The following is a 13622-nucleotide window of genomic DNA, read 5'->3' on the forward strand; positions in this document are numbered from 1 at the left end:
GGTTCTGGATTAACACGTTATATTTATACCATGTACAGACTTGGTTCTGGATTGACAAGGTGTTGGTTCTAGATTTACTTGTTTGGTTCTGGATTTACATGATTGGTTCTGAATTAACACGTTATATCTATACCATATATAGACTTGGTTCTGGATTGACAAGGTGTTGGTTCTAGATTTACATGTTTTGTTCTGAATTAACACGTTATATATATACCATATACAGACTTGGTTCTGGATTGACAAGGTGTTGGTTCTAGATTTACATGTTTGGTTCTGGATTGACACGTTATATTTATACCATATACAGACTTGGTTATGGATTGACAAGGTGTTGGTTCTAGATTTACATGTTTGGTTCTGGATTAACACGTTATATTTATACCATGTACAGACTTGGTTATAGATTGACAAGGTGTTGGTTCTAGATTTACATGTTTGGTTCTGGATTAACACGTTATATTTATACCATGTACAGACTTGGTTCTGGATTGACAAGGTGTTGGTTCTAGATTTACTTGTTTGGTTCTGGATTTACATGTTTGGTTCTGAATTAACACGTTATATTTATACCATATACAGACTTGGTTCTGGATTGACAAGGTGTTGGTTCTAGATTTACATGTTTGGTTCTGAATTAACACATTATATATATACCATATACAGACTTGGTTCTGGATTGACAAGGTGTTGGTTCTAGATTTACATGTTTGGTTCTGGATTGACACGTTATATTTATACCATGTACAGACTTGGTTCTGGATTAACAAGGTGTTGGTTCTAGATTTACATGTTTGGTCCTGGATTGACACGTTATATTTATACCATGTACAGACTTGGTTCTGGATTGACAAGGTGTTGGTTCTAGATTTACATGTTTGGTTCTGGATTGACACGTTATATTTATACCATATACAGACTTGGTTCTGGATTGACAAGGTGTTGGTTCTAGATTTACATGTTTGGTTCTGGATTGACACGTTATATTTATACCATATACAGACTTGGTTCTGGATTGACAAGGTGTTGGTTCTAGATTTACATGTTTGGTTCTGGATTGACACGTTATATTTATACCATATACAGACTTGGTTCTGGATTGACAAGGTGTGTTGGTTCTAGATTTACATGTTTGGTTTTGGATTGACACGTTATATTTATACCATATACAGACTTGGTTATGGATTGACAAGGTGTTGGTTCTAGATTTACATGTTTGGTTCTGGATTGACACGTTATATTTATACCATATACAGACTTGGTTATGGATTGACAAGGTGTTGGTTCTTGATTTACATGTTTGGTTCTGGATTGACACGTTATATATATACCATATACAGACTTGGTTCTGGATTGACAAGGTGTTGGTTCTAGATTTACATGTTTGGTTCTAGATTTACATGTTTGGTTCTGGATTGACACGTTATATTTATACCATATACAGACTTGGTTATGGATTGACAAGGTGTTGGTTCTAGATTTACATGTTTGGTTCTGGATTAACACGTTGTATTTATACCATGTACAGACTTGATTCTGGATTGACAAGGCGTTGGTTCTAGATTTACATGTTTGGTTCTGGATTGACAAGGTGTTGGTTCTAGATTTACTTGTTTGGTTCTGGATTTACATGTTTGGTTCTGAATTAACACGTCATATCTATACCATATACAGACTTGGTTCTGGATTGACAAGGTGTTGGTTCTAGATTTACATGTTTGGTTCTGAATTAACACGTCATATCTATACCATATACAGACTTGGTTCTGGATTGACAAGGTGTTGGTTCTAGATTTACATGTTTGGTTCTGAATTAACACGTTATATTTATACCATATACAGACTTGGTTCTGGATTGACAAGGTGTGGGTTCTAGATTTACATGTTTGGTTCTGAATTAACACGTTATATATATACCATATACAGACTTGGTTCAGGATTGACAAGGTGTTGGTTCTAGATTTACATGTTTGGTTCTGAATTAACACGTTATATTTATACCATATACAGACTTGGTTATGGATTGACAAGGTGTGGGTTCTAGATTTACATGTTTGGTTCTGAATTAACACGTTATATTTATACCATATACAGACTTGGTTCTGGATTGACAAGGTGTTGGTTCTAGATTTACTTGTTTGGTTCTGGATTTACATGTTTGGTTCTGAATTAAAACGTTATATTTATACCATATACAGACTTGGTTCTGGATTGACAAGGTGTTGGTTCTAGATTTACATGTTTGGTTCTGGATTGACACGTTATATTTATACCATATATACGACTTGGTTATGGATTGAAAAGGTGTTGGTTCTAGATTTACATGTTTGGTTCTGAATTAACACGTTATATATATACCATATACAGACTTGATTCTGGATTGACAAGGCGTTGGTTCTAGATTTACATGTTTGGTTCTGGATTCACATGTTATATAGATACCATATACAGACTTGGTTCTAGATTTACATGTTTGGTTCTGGATGCTTACGTTATATCTATACCATAAACAGATTAAATCATTTGGTTCTGAATTAACATGGTGTTGGTTCTAGATTTACATGTTTGGTTCTGGATTGACACGTTATATTTATACCATATACAGACTTGGTTCTGGATTGACAAGGTGTTTGTTCTGGATTTACATGTTTGGTTCTGGATTGACATGTTATATTTTTACCATAAACAAACTTGGTTCTGGATTGACACGTTATATTTATACCATATACAGACTTGGTTTTGGATTGACAAGGTGTTGGTTCTGGATTTACATGTTTGGTTCTGGATTGACACGTTATATATATACCATATACAGACTTGGTTCTGGATTAACAATGCGTTGGTTCTAAATTTGCATGTTTGGTTCTGGATTAACACGTTATATATATTCCATATACTGACTTGGTTCATAATTACACCCTATATATATATATAGACATAGGTGTATCGTTGTTCAGTCTTTTTCGAAGGGAAAGAAGATTTTAAAAATTCAGAGGGGAAAAATACAGTGTAAGTATAACAATAAATTACAGAGATTTACGTTACAATAACATGAGGGTCTGGATGGGGTATTCATAGAGAAATATGGCAAAAAAATATAACACGTATAATGAATAGAGAAAAATGAGCAGAAAATATAAAGAATAGAGAATAACTGGAAAATAAAAGAATTGTGTAATACTTTACTGATTAGAGAAATGAACGATGTACAGAATACAGAAATCCTCCAATTACAGAAAATTTTAATTGTAAAATTATTTAAGCGTTATTCTTACAGATAAAGAAAAATGCCCTAAAAATTTAAAGAAGACATAAATTAAGGATCCCCCATCCATACCCTCTTACATGGCTTCATCCTTATTTTACTTAAGGGGACGGGCATTTGATATTCTGGGTTTTTGTGGATTGGCTATTTATTTACATCTGTTCATGGCTACGCATGCATATTTTTTTAGCGGATTTCCTCCCCCCACCCCTCCCCCGAAAATCAAATAGTCGTCCACTAAACAGAACGAAGAAAAAAATCGCTTTCGTTTTGACGCTTTAATAATGTAGACATTTAGTAGATAATCATATTAATTTTTTTTGTCATTTAAAGATTTTTAATCATTTACATGCCTACATAAATAAACTACGTCAAATAAATCTTTCACTTTAAATTCCAACCTCTGTTTTACTCATAAATAGTTTCACTTTCTGGTCAATGAACTTAAGTTATTTAAATCAAAGTAATTTTCACGGGGGAGAAAATGCTTGTGTAATAGTAATCGTATTTTAATATTTTAGAAATACTCATAAATGTAGTAATTATAGACATTGTGTCATGATCGTTCTGTCTGATATCTTTGAAAAAAACACATATTACATTCTAATTTTGAATAAGACTAATTTAATATGTATAAAACTGGGACTAATAGATAAATGTTTCAATTAGTCCCAGATATAAAATAAATACACATTTTTTTTTTACTTTACTGGTACAGTGAAGCGTTCATCAACCCAATACCTAAGCTTTCAATAATTTCTTTTTTTTTTTTGGTACAATTGTATCTTCAAAATTAAGGTCAACAAGCGTTTGTCAATAATTACGATAGAACTGGAACCAAATATTCATGAGGGTCTGGATGGGGGTTCCTTTATATCTTTATTCTTTAATTTTTTTAGATCATTTCTCTATATTTATTATTTATTTTGCATGCCCATTATTCTTTATTCTTTATAATTGTTCACCATACTCTTCTCTATTTTTTTTATTATCATTTTTGCCAATTTTTCTCTATTCTTTATTTATTCTGCACCTTTTTTTTTACCATTATTCTCTTTTCTGTAAACCCCATCCAGACTCTCATTCATCAGTGCCAAACAGAACATAAATTTATGTGTCTTTAACAGAGCAAGATATTTAAATGTTGCCATTTAATTCGTGCATTTTTTTATTATCAGTTCAGCAGTTTAATGATGTTTAATAATTGTGTAGAAAGTGTGTTTATATCAGCTACTTAATTTGATAATAAGTCCTGTATCGTGACAGTTCACATTATCTTTTGGGTAGATATATATGTCTATTAGTAGGCTATAACGCATGTGTAACATATGGTTCTATTTTCACTTCCGGCTCTTAATTGACATAGGTTCTGTTTTCACACACGCTGATGGGTACTGTTGGACAAAAGCAGTAATAACTGCAAGTTTTATTTTCCGACCTAGTCTCTTTGCTTTATGAGTAAGATTTACACTGCAAAGAACGAGGTAAGACGACATCACGGAATTGGGACAACTGGGACCAAAGACACTCGGACCACTGTAAATGACAACGCGGACCACTTTGAAAGACAACTCCGACCAGTTTAAAACTCAGATCAGATCCATTTAAGGACGTCTGTCGTAACAAATTATCAGCCTGCATGGTAACTTTGATAATTTGATTTATAGTTATCAGTTTCACCATAGATGTTTATACATCTATGGTTTCACATACAACTCATGCCACTTTTTTAATGATATTTTAAAGACAACTAGGATAACTCTAAAAGACGGCTTTGAAAATATATGGCATATGAAAATATGGTCATTTTTTTTTTAATTTCTTTTATTTAACTTTCCCAAGAGATTCTATGTCATAGCTTGGCATGAACGTGTCTTCTTTTTCTCAGTACTATTAATTATTTTAAACCTAACGAGATCAATTAGACTCATCATCTCATAATGTCACTAAAAATAAATAATGTAGGTAAATGAAAGTTGTCGGTATTTTGTTAATAATATCTAGTCCCGAAAACAGTTACTTAATTACTTTTTATTTTAAAGCAAATAGGGAATCTTATAGGAAACTAAGAAATTTGGTTAATAAAACGAAAAAGAAATCCTTCGGAAACTATTTCATGGAAAGATGTGTATATATATATATATATATATATATATATATATTTACAACTCGTCTAAACATCAGCCCAAACATGAGGTGCAAAAATTTGTACACCATATCCGGATTTCGACAATTAATGTCTCTTCAGTGATGTTAGGAATCGAAACGGTATATTATAGTAGGACCCAGCAACAAAATTAAGGATTTTAGGCCAACAGTCAAGCCCTTCTTAACCAAAGGGCCACATTGCCCCAAAAATTTCATCTTTAAAATATGTGAAAACAACAAAATAAATAATAATCAAAATGAAGTTGCTGATAAACAACTTTTTTTTTATAAATGTTGCCAAAGATATCGACTCGAAATATATAATTTTGGTGAACACCATTATAGTAATTCAAGAAAACAAACCAGAAAAGAAGAACTATGATATGTTAGCCTTGTAAGTTAAGAGTTAGATACATACACAAGATAAATGAAACCACAAATATCTTTACATGCAATGCAAATGAAAATCAAAAAATATTTATGATAATTTATTGTATTCAAAACTTTTCTGTATTGCCTTCATAAGTGGTCCAAGTTGTCTTTAAAAGTGGTCTGCCTTTTTTTGTTTCGAAATGTGATATGTAGGGTGCTAGAGCCGGAGACAGCTCGGACCGTCTATGAAGACAACTCGAACCGTCAATGAAGACAACTCGGCCCGTCTATAAGTGAACTCGGACCGTATATAAAGTCAACTCGGATCGTCTATAAGTCAACTCGGACCATCTATAATGCCAACTAAGACAAAGAATCAAATTAGAGTTTTGACCAAATAAATGATTTAATGTGTCTGAAGAGAAGTCTCTAATAAAGTTTTGACATCTATTTTGAGTATATAAATAACAAAAAGACAACTCGGGCGTCTACAATTAAATGACCGTCCCTAGATTTTTTTTATTTCTGTTGTTTGAAAGCTATTCTATTCTATTCTACCATATAGTGACCGCCTTCAACAAATTGAAGATTATTTCACAGGAGGAAACTTACAACAAGACATAGATTGATATATATACAATCTTTAAAAAATACAAAAAAATTAAAAAATGCTTTGTATAATAAAGTATGATGTAATAGTTGAGTTAATATTGATGCTTCGAAATTGAAGATTTGAAAGAGTCTACTGAAGTGCAATTTACAATTTTGTCGGTAATAGTTCTTGGAAATTAGGATTCTTTTCTGTACTGTGTTTTGCAGGATGGAATTTGGAAGCTGTTCGAATTTGAATGTCTTGTTTGTCTTTTTTGTGGGATTAATTTATTATTTTTAGGTATTGCAACCTTTTCGTGTTCAATTTTATAAAGCATTACTAATCTTGAGTCTTTTCTTCTGTCAGAGAGGCTGCGCCATTCAAGATGTTGTAACATGTTACCAACGCTTGAGGTGTTTCTGTATTTGTTGGTAACAAGACGCGCAGCCCTCCTTTGAACTTTTTCAATGCTATCTATGTCTTGTTGTAAGTATGGATCCCAAACAGAGCAAGCATACTCTAGTGATGGTCTTACTAGGGACTTATATGTTTGCTCTTTAATTGATGTTGAGCTTATGTTCAGATTCCTCCTTAGAAAGCCTAGGGTGCTATTAGCTTTCTTGCATATGTTGTTTATGTGCACATCCCATTTAAAGTTGGAACTGATGGTAACCCCCAGATATTTTGCTGTTGTTACATGTTCTAATGAGTGATTGTGTAATGTGTAGTTAAATTTGATTGGTTTTTTATTTCTGGTGACTGAAATTACATTACACTTATCTGGGTGGAATGCCATTTTCCACATAGTTTCCCACGATGCCAGTTTGTCAAGATCTTTTTGTAATGTGGATGCTTCGGAATTTGATTTTATTGCCAAATACATTATTGTGTCGTCTGCAAATAAACGTACTGTAGATGTAAGACCAGTTGGAATGTCGTTAATATAATACAGGAAGATACTCGGTCCAAGAACTGACCCCTGTGGAACCCCTGACTCAACTGCAACATACTCAGATTTCCCCCCTCTAGAACTACTACTGCCTGTTTACGATTGCTTAGAAAATTTTGTATCCAGTAATTTAATTCCCCCTGTATCCCGTAATGGTGAAGCTTATTAGTTAGAAGAGAATGTGAATGTATGAGTAAATAACGTTTGTAATGTTTTGGTAGATTCTTTTTAGAATAATTAAATTTACATTATTGATTGTTGATTTAATTCAATTATTTATATTACGAAATAACGAATTTGTTAAGTTTGTTTAATGAATTTACGAAAGATTTTATTCAAAATATACAATCACCATAATGAAGTAGAAATAAGAATCTGCATTAAAGGAGACTTTTATGTAAAATCAGTATAACATATTATCATATAAAAAGCACAAAGTCTATATTTAAACTTTGTTGGAGTATGCATTATAGACGGTTCGAGTTGACTTTAAAATAATTAATAAAGAATTCAACAAATAAGTTAAACATGTTAAACAAATTCAACTTATTAAAGCTTCTTTTTTTGTTGCTTCAATTAAACCGGGTTTATAATTTTTTTTTATTATGTTTTGCAATTTCAGCAACATGCAATTGATATTGTCAAAAATATAACATTTGATATTTTACAATCATTCATATAGCTCAAATCCTCTTATAATACTTTGTCTGAGCTTTCATTATAGAAGGTCCTAGATGACTTTGTAGACGGTTCGATTTGACTCAGTCCGACTTGTCTCCAGGCCGACTTGTCCCACATTCTTCTACTTGACTTCCGTTTCCGGCATTGGCTTTGTTACTTGAAAATTTTCAAGATTTTTTTTAATGCACAATGGGAGACCGATATAACATACATAGTCAGTTAGAACATTTGCAGTCTAAATATATTGGAACTGGCCATGCAGACACGAACAAATGGGAATGGATGACGAACCAACACAGAGACAGCAATGCATCTTACATGGGACACAATGACATGTTGAATTATTTTTCACTTGCTGAAAACGAAGCAAAGGCGCGTGTGCGATTTAATTTGATGGAAAGAATGTTGCAGCCTTGCGGACCACCCCCTGAGAGACCAGAAGATTAACAAACTATCTCATAGGTCTTGAAAATTTATAAAGATAAAGACCTGACTTTTGCCAAGTTTTGGATTTTTTCATAAGTGCGTTATATACAAAAGAAATTTATTATAAAGAAGTAGAACAGATCGTTGTTTGATATGAACATCAGTTACAGAAGTATTCCACAATTTGTAGTGAAAGGATAGGGCCTGTGCAAGAAAACTTTGGATATTTTCTTAACATTTCAAAACACTACGTCACTAGTTTTTGTAAATCTGCTTTATTGTCTTGAAATTGCATTCAATTTACTTTGTTGTTCTATATATATCATGTTTCATTCAGTAAATTCATTTCATTATTATCGCAAATTAGATTATTCTTTAATAAGACAGTTCCACAGGGTTCTCTTTAACAGTTTGGGTATACATTGTACTTAGGGTCCTCATAAATCGGATGGTCTTTTCACCACCAAGCACCTTATAAACACCATTGAAAACACTTACATGTACTAGTAGTAAGGCCTAAGGATTATAAATGCAAACTAGAGAATCTTAAGAGCCTGTGTGGCACACCTGCATCTTCAACAATGGCCACTTTTTGGTAACAAGAGTGCACATGGTGCACATGCTGAAATGTTTGCCTGCTTTACTGACCATTGATTTTATGTCGAAAGTCTTAATGATAAAGGTTTTACTTAAAGTATCATTTTGAATGATCTATGAGAATGAGGTCAAGGTCAGATAAATCCTGTTAGACAGACATATACACCTTGCAATTTTTTAAACACCAAACATAGTTGATCTATTGCTTATGGTAATTGAAAAACACACATAAACACAAAAACTTAACATTAACTAATGAACCATGAAAATGGGGTCAAGGTCAGATTATACCTGCTAGACAGACATGTACACCTTACAGGTTTTCCATACACCAAATATAGCTGACCTATTACTATTAGTATTTGAAAAACCGACCAAAACACAAGAGTGCACACGCTGAAATGTCTCGCTTGCTATACTGACCATTTAATTTATGTTGATAGTCCTAAATATAAAGTTTTACAACAAGTGTCACATTAACAATTATGATCCAAGAAAATGAGGTCAAGGTTAGATAAACCAAGCCGAAAATACCTGTACAACTTTAATACAATCATTCCATACACCGAATATAGACCTATTGCTTATAGTATAAAAGATACAGACCAAACCATGGAAATCTTATATTGACCGATGAACCATGACAATGAGGTCAGATGAACCCTGCAAGACAGACATGTACACCTTAAAATCATTTCATGTATCACATATAGTTGACCTATTGCTTATAGTATGTAAGAATTAAAGTTAACCAGGAAAACTGAACATTGACCAATGAACCATGAAAATGAGGTGAAGGTCAGATGATACCTGCCAGACAGACATATACATCTTACAATCATTCCATACACCAAATATAGTTGACCTATTGCATACAGTATTTGAAAAACAGATCAAAACACAAAAACTTAACATTGAGCAATGAACTGTGAAAATGAGGTCAAGGTCAAATAAAACCTGCCAGACTGACCTGTACATCGTTAAATATTTCCATACACCAAACATAATTGACCTATTGCATACAGTATTAGAAAAAAACAGACCAAAACACAACAAGAGGCTGTCAGAGTGACAGCAAACCGGATTTTCCTGCAGTTGAGCAAGTATGGACACTACATTTAAGCTTAAAACAGCTCTGAATTTGGATTGTGATTGAATATTTGACACAGCATAGGTTTGTGACACAGAATGAATGTGGTTTAAGAACTGAAATACTTGAAATTGGACATTTAAATACCTATTATGGTCCAATATCAAAAATCTAAGTACATATTAGAATCAGCATATCAATGAACCCCAAGAATTCAATTTTTGATGAAATCAGACAAAAGTTTAATTTAAGACTCTTTGGACCTCAATGTGGACCAATTTGATAAAGGAGCCCACAATCCAAAATCTCTCAATACATGGTTAGATTCAGCATTTCAAAGGACCCCATAAATATTTTTTTTGTTGAATCAAACAAAGTTTAATTTTGGACCCTGATTTGGACCAACTTGAAAACTGGGCCCAAAAATCTAATATTTAAATACAGGTTTAGATTCAGCATTTGAAAGAACCCTATATATATTTAATATATGTTGAAATGAAACACAGGTTAATTTTATCCAAAATATTTTCTGTGCAAAGGGAAATAACTCAAACTGGATAAATAGTTCTCTAAAATAAGATATGATGCAATTTTTCAAATTATAATCAATAATATAATAACAACAACCAGTAATGACTAAGTTACCAAGATTAGATAATTTAACACTCAAGCATTGCTAGAATCAGCATATCAAAGAACCAAAGAATTCAATTTTTGATGAAATTAATCAAAAGTGTAATTTAGGACCCTTTGGACCTCAATGTGGTATTATCTTATTAATAATGAAAAGAAATACAGGTTTAGATTAAGAATTTCAAAGAACCCTATATATATATTCAATTTCTGTTGAAATCAAACACAGCTTAATTTTGGACCTCAATTTGGACCAACTTGAAAACTGGGCCCAAAATCAGAAATCTAAATATATGTTTATTAATAGACAATATAAGCTTAGTTTTTAAAGGAGTTTACTTCATCAAAAAAAAAATATATAGCATTCAGAAAATTAGTTTTTACAGAATAACAAACAAACTTGCCACAAAATTCTACAAACAATTTACCAAAGAAAAGAAGAAAAAAATCCAAAATTTTATTTATCATTAATACAATGTCATTTCAAAATCTATAAAACTTATCAGTAACAAGAAATAATTGTAACAGAATGCTGTTACGAAGTCTCCCAAACAAAGCTCCAATAATTCGTCATTCCCATTGTCGCTTGACATTGGGCAATGTCCAGTACAAATTGGTTTATGATATGCATTAGTGACGCCTATGGATTGACCCTGTATGTCATTCAAATCTTCTTGAAATTACGAACAGGAATTTATATGGTTTAGGGGTGGAGATCTCGACCGTTTACAAGTTCTCAAAAGGGGGGGGGAGGGTGATCCCCAGGGGACTCTCCCTATATTTCATATGATTTGTTTTTTTGTCCTGTACAAGAATATATATGGTTTAGGGGTAGGGATCTTGACCGTTTACATGTTCTTAAACAGGAGGGGGTTGGGGTGACCCCAGGGGACTCCCCCTCAATTTCATTTGATTTGTTTTATTGTCCCATTCAAGAATATATATGGTTTAGGGGTGGGGATCTCAACTGTTTACAAGTTATCAAAAAGAAGGGGTGTGGGGGTGACCTCCATGGACTTCCCCTATATATCATTTGATTTGTTTTATTGTCCCATTCAAGAATATATATGGTTTAGGGGTGGGGATCTCGATGGTTTACAAGTTCTTAAACAGGATGGGGTGGGGTGACCCCAGGGGACTCGCCTTATATTTCATTTGATTTGTTTTATGGTCCCATACAAGAATATATATGGTTTCCGCATGGGGATCTTGACCGTTTACAAGTTTTCAAAAAGAAGGGGGTGGCGGTTACCCCAGTGGATTTCCCCTTAATTTCATTTGATTTGTTTTATTGTCCCATTCAAGAATATATATGGTTTAGGGGTGGGGATCTAGACCGTTTACAAGTTATCAAAAAGAAGGGGGGTGGGGTGACCCCCATGGACTTCCCCTATATTTCATTTGATTTGTTTTATTGCATACAAGAATATATATGGTTTAGGGATGGGGATTTCGACCGTTTACAAGTTCTCAAACAGGAGGGGGTGGGGGTGACCCCAGAGGACTCGCCTTTTTTTTTTTTTATTTGTTTTATTGTCCCATACAAGAATATATATAGTTTCAGGGTGTGGATCTTGAACGTTTACAAGTTTTCAAAAAGAAAGGGGGTTGGGGTGACCCCCATGGACTTCCCCTATATTTCATTTGATTTGTGTTATTGTCCCATACAAGAAAATATATTGTTGAGGGGTGGGGATCTCAACTGTTTACAAGTTCTTAAACAGGAGGGGGTGGGGGTGACCCCAGGGGACTCGCCTTGTATTTCATTTGATTTGTTTGATTGTCACATTCAAGAATATATATGGTTTAAGGGTGGGGATCTCGACTGTTTACAAGTTCTTAAACAGGATGGGGTGGGGTGACCCCAGCGGACTCGCCTTTTATTTCATTAGATTTGTTTTATTGTCCCATACAACAATATATATGGTTTCAGGGTGGGGATCTTGACCGTTTACAAAGTTTCAAAAAGAAGGGGGGTGGGTGTGACCCCCATGGACTTCCCCTATATTTCATTTGATTTGTTTTGTTGTCACATACAAGAATATATATGGTTTCAGGGTTGGGATCTTGACTGTTTACAAGTTTTCAAAAAGTAGGGGGGTAGGGGTGAACCTGGAGACTCCCCAAATATTTCATTTGATTTGTTTTATTGTCCCATACAAGAATGTATATGGTCTAGGGGTGGGGATCTCAACCGTTTACAAGATAAAAGCACATTCTCAAATTGAAAGGGGGTGGGGGTAAGAATATATATGGTTTAGGGAGACTTAATTATCTACAAAATGTCTAATAATGAACAGTAAATTTCAAATTTCATTTTTACAGTCCTACTAGTAAATTTCAAACTTTATATATACAGTCCTACAGATCTTAAAAGGAAACAGAAAATTTTCAAATAAATCTGTCACTCCAATGATATTATATGCTAAGATATAACCCAGATCTAATCAATAATTAATAATGTAATTAACTTCAAAATGTCTAATAATATAGCTTATAATCATTACCACTTAGGAAATAGATAATTTTCAAATAAATCTGTCACTCCAATTTTAATTGTGAGATAAGACATTATGCTAAGTCGTAAAAAAGATAACAAGAGTAAAATATTTAAAAATTCCACTTTTGGATATTAAAAATGGCGATAACTCACAAAGGAGATATACTAATATCTTGAAAATTGAACTAGACCTTCATTAAGTCCCAGGAAACAACATATTTAAATTTGAAAAAAAATTGTTAAAGCGTTTTCATGTTATTGTGCTGACACTGTTTGACAGCTGCCCGTAGATCCGCCCAACATCACCATTTTAATAACCGATATTTCCTTCGAAAATCCAGTTAAAAACTTAACTTTTACCACTGAACC

Source organism: Mytilus californianus, unplaced genomic scaffold (assembly GCF_021869535.1).
Source record: "Mytilus californianus isolate M0D057914Y unplaced genomic scaffold, xbMytCali1.0.p SCAF_1, whole genome shotgun sequence".
In the NCBI taxonomy this organism is placed as follows: domain Eukaryota; kingdom Metazoa; phylum Mollusca; class Bivalvia; order Mytilida; family Mytilidae; genus Mytilus; species Mytilus californianus.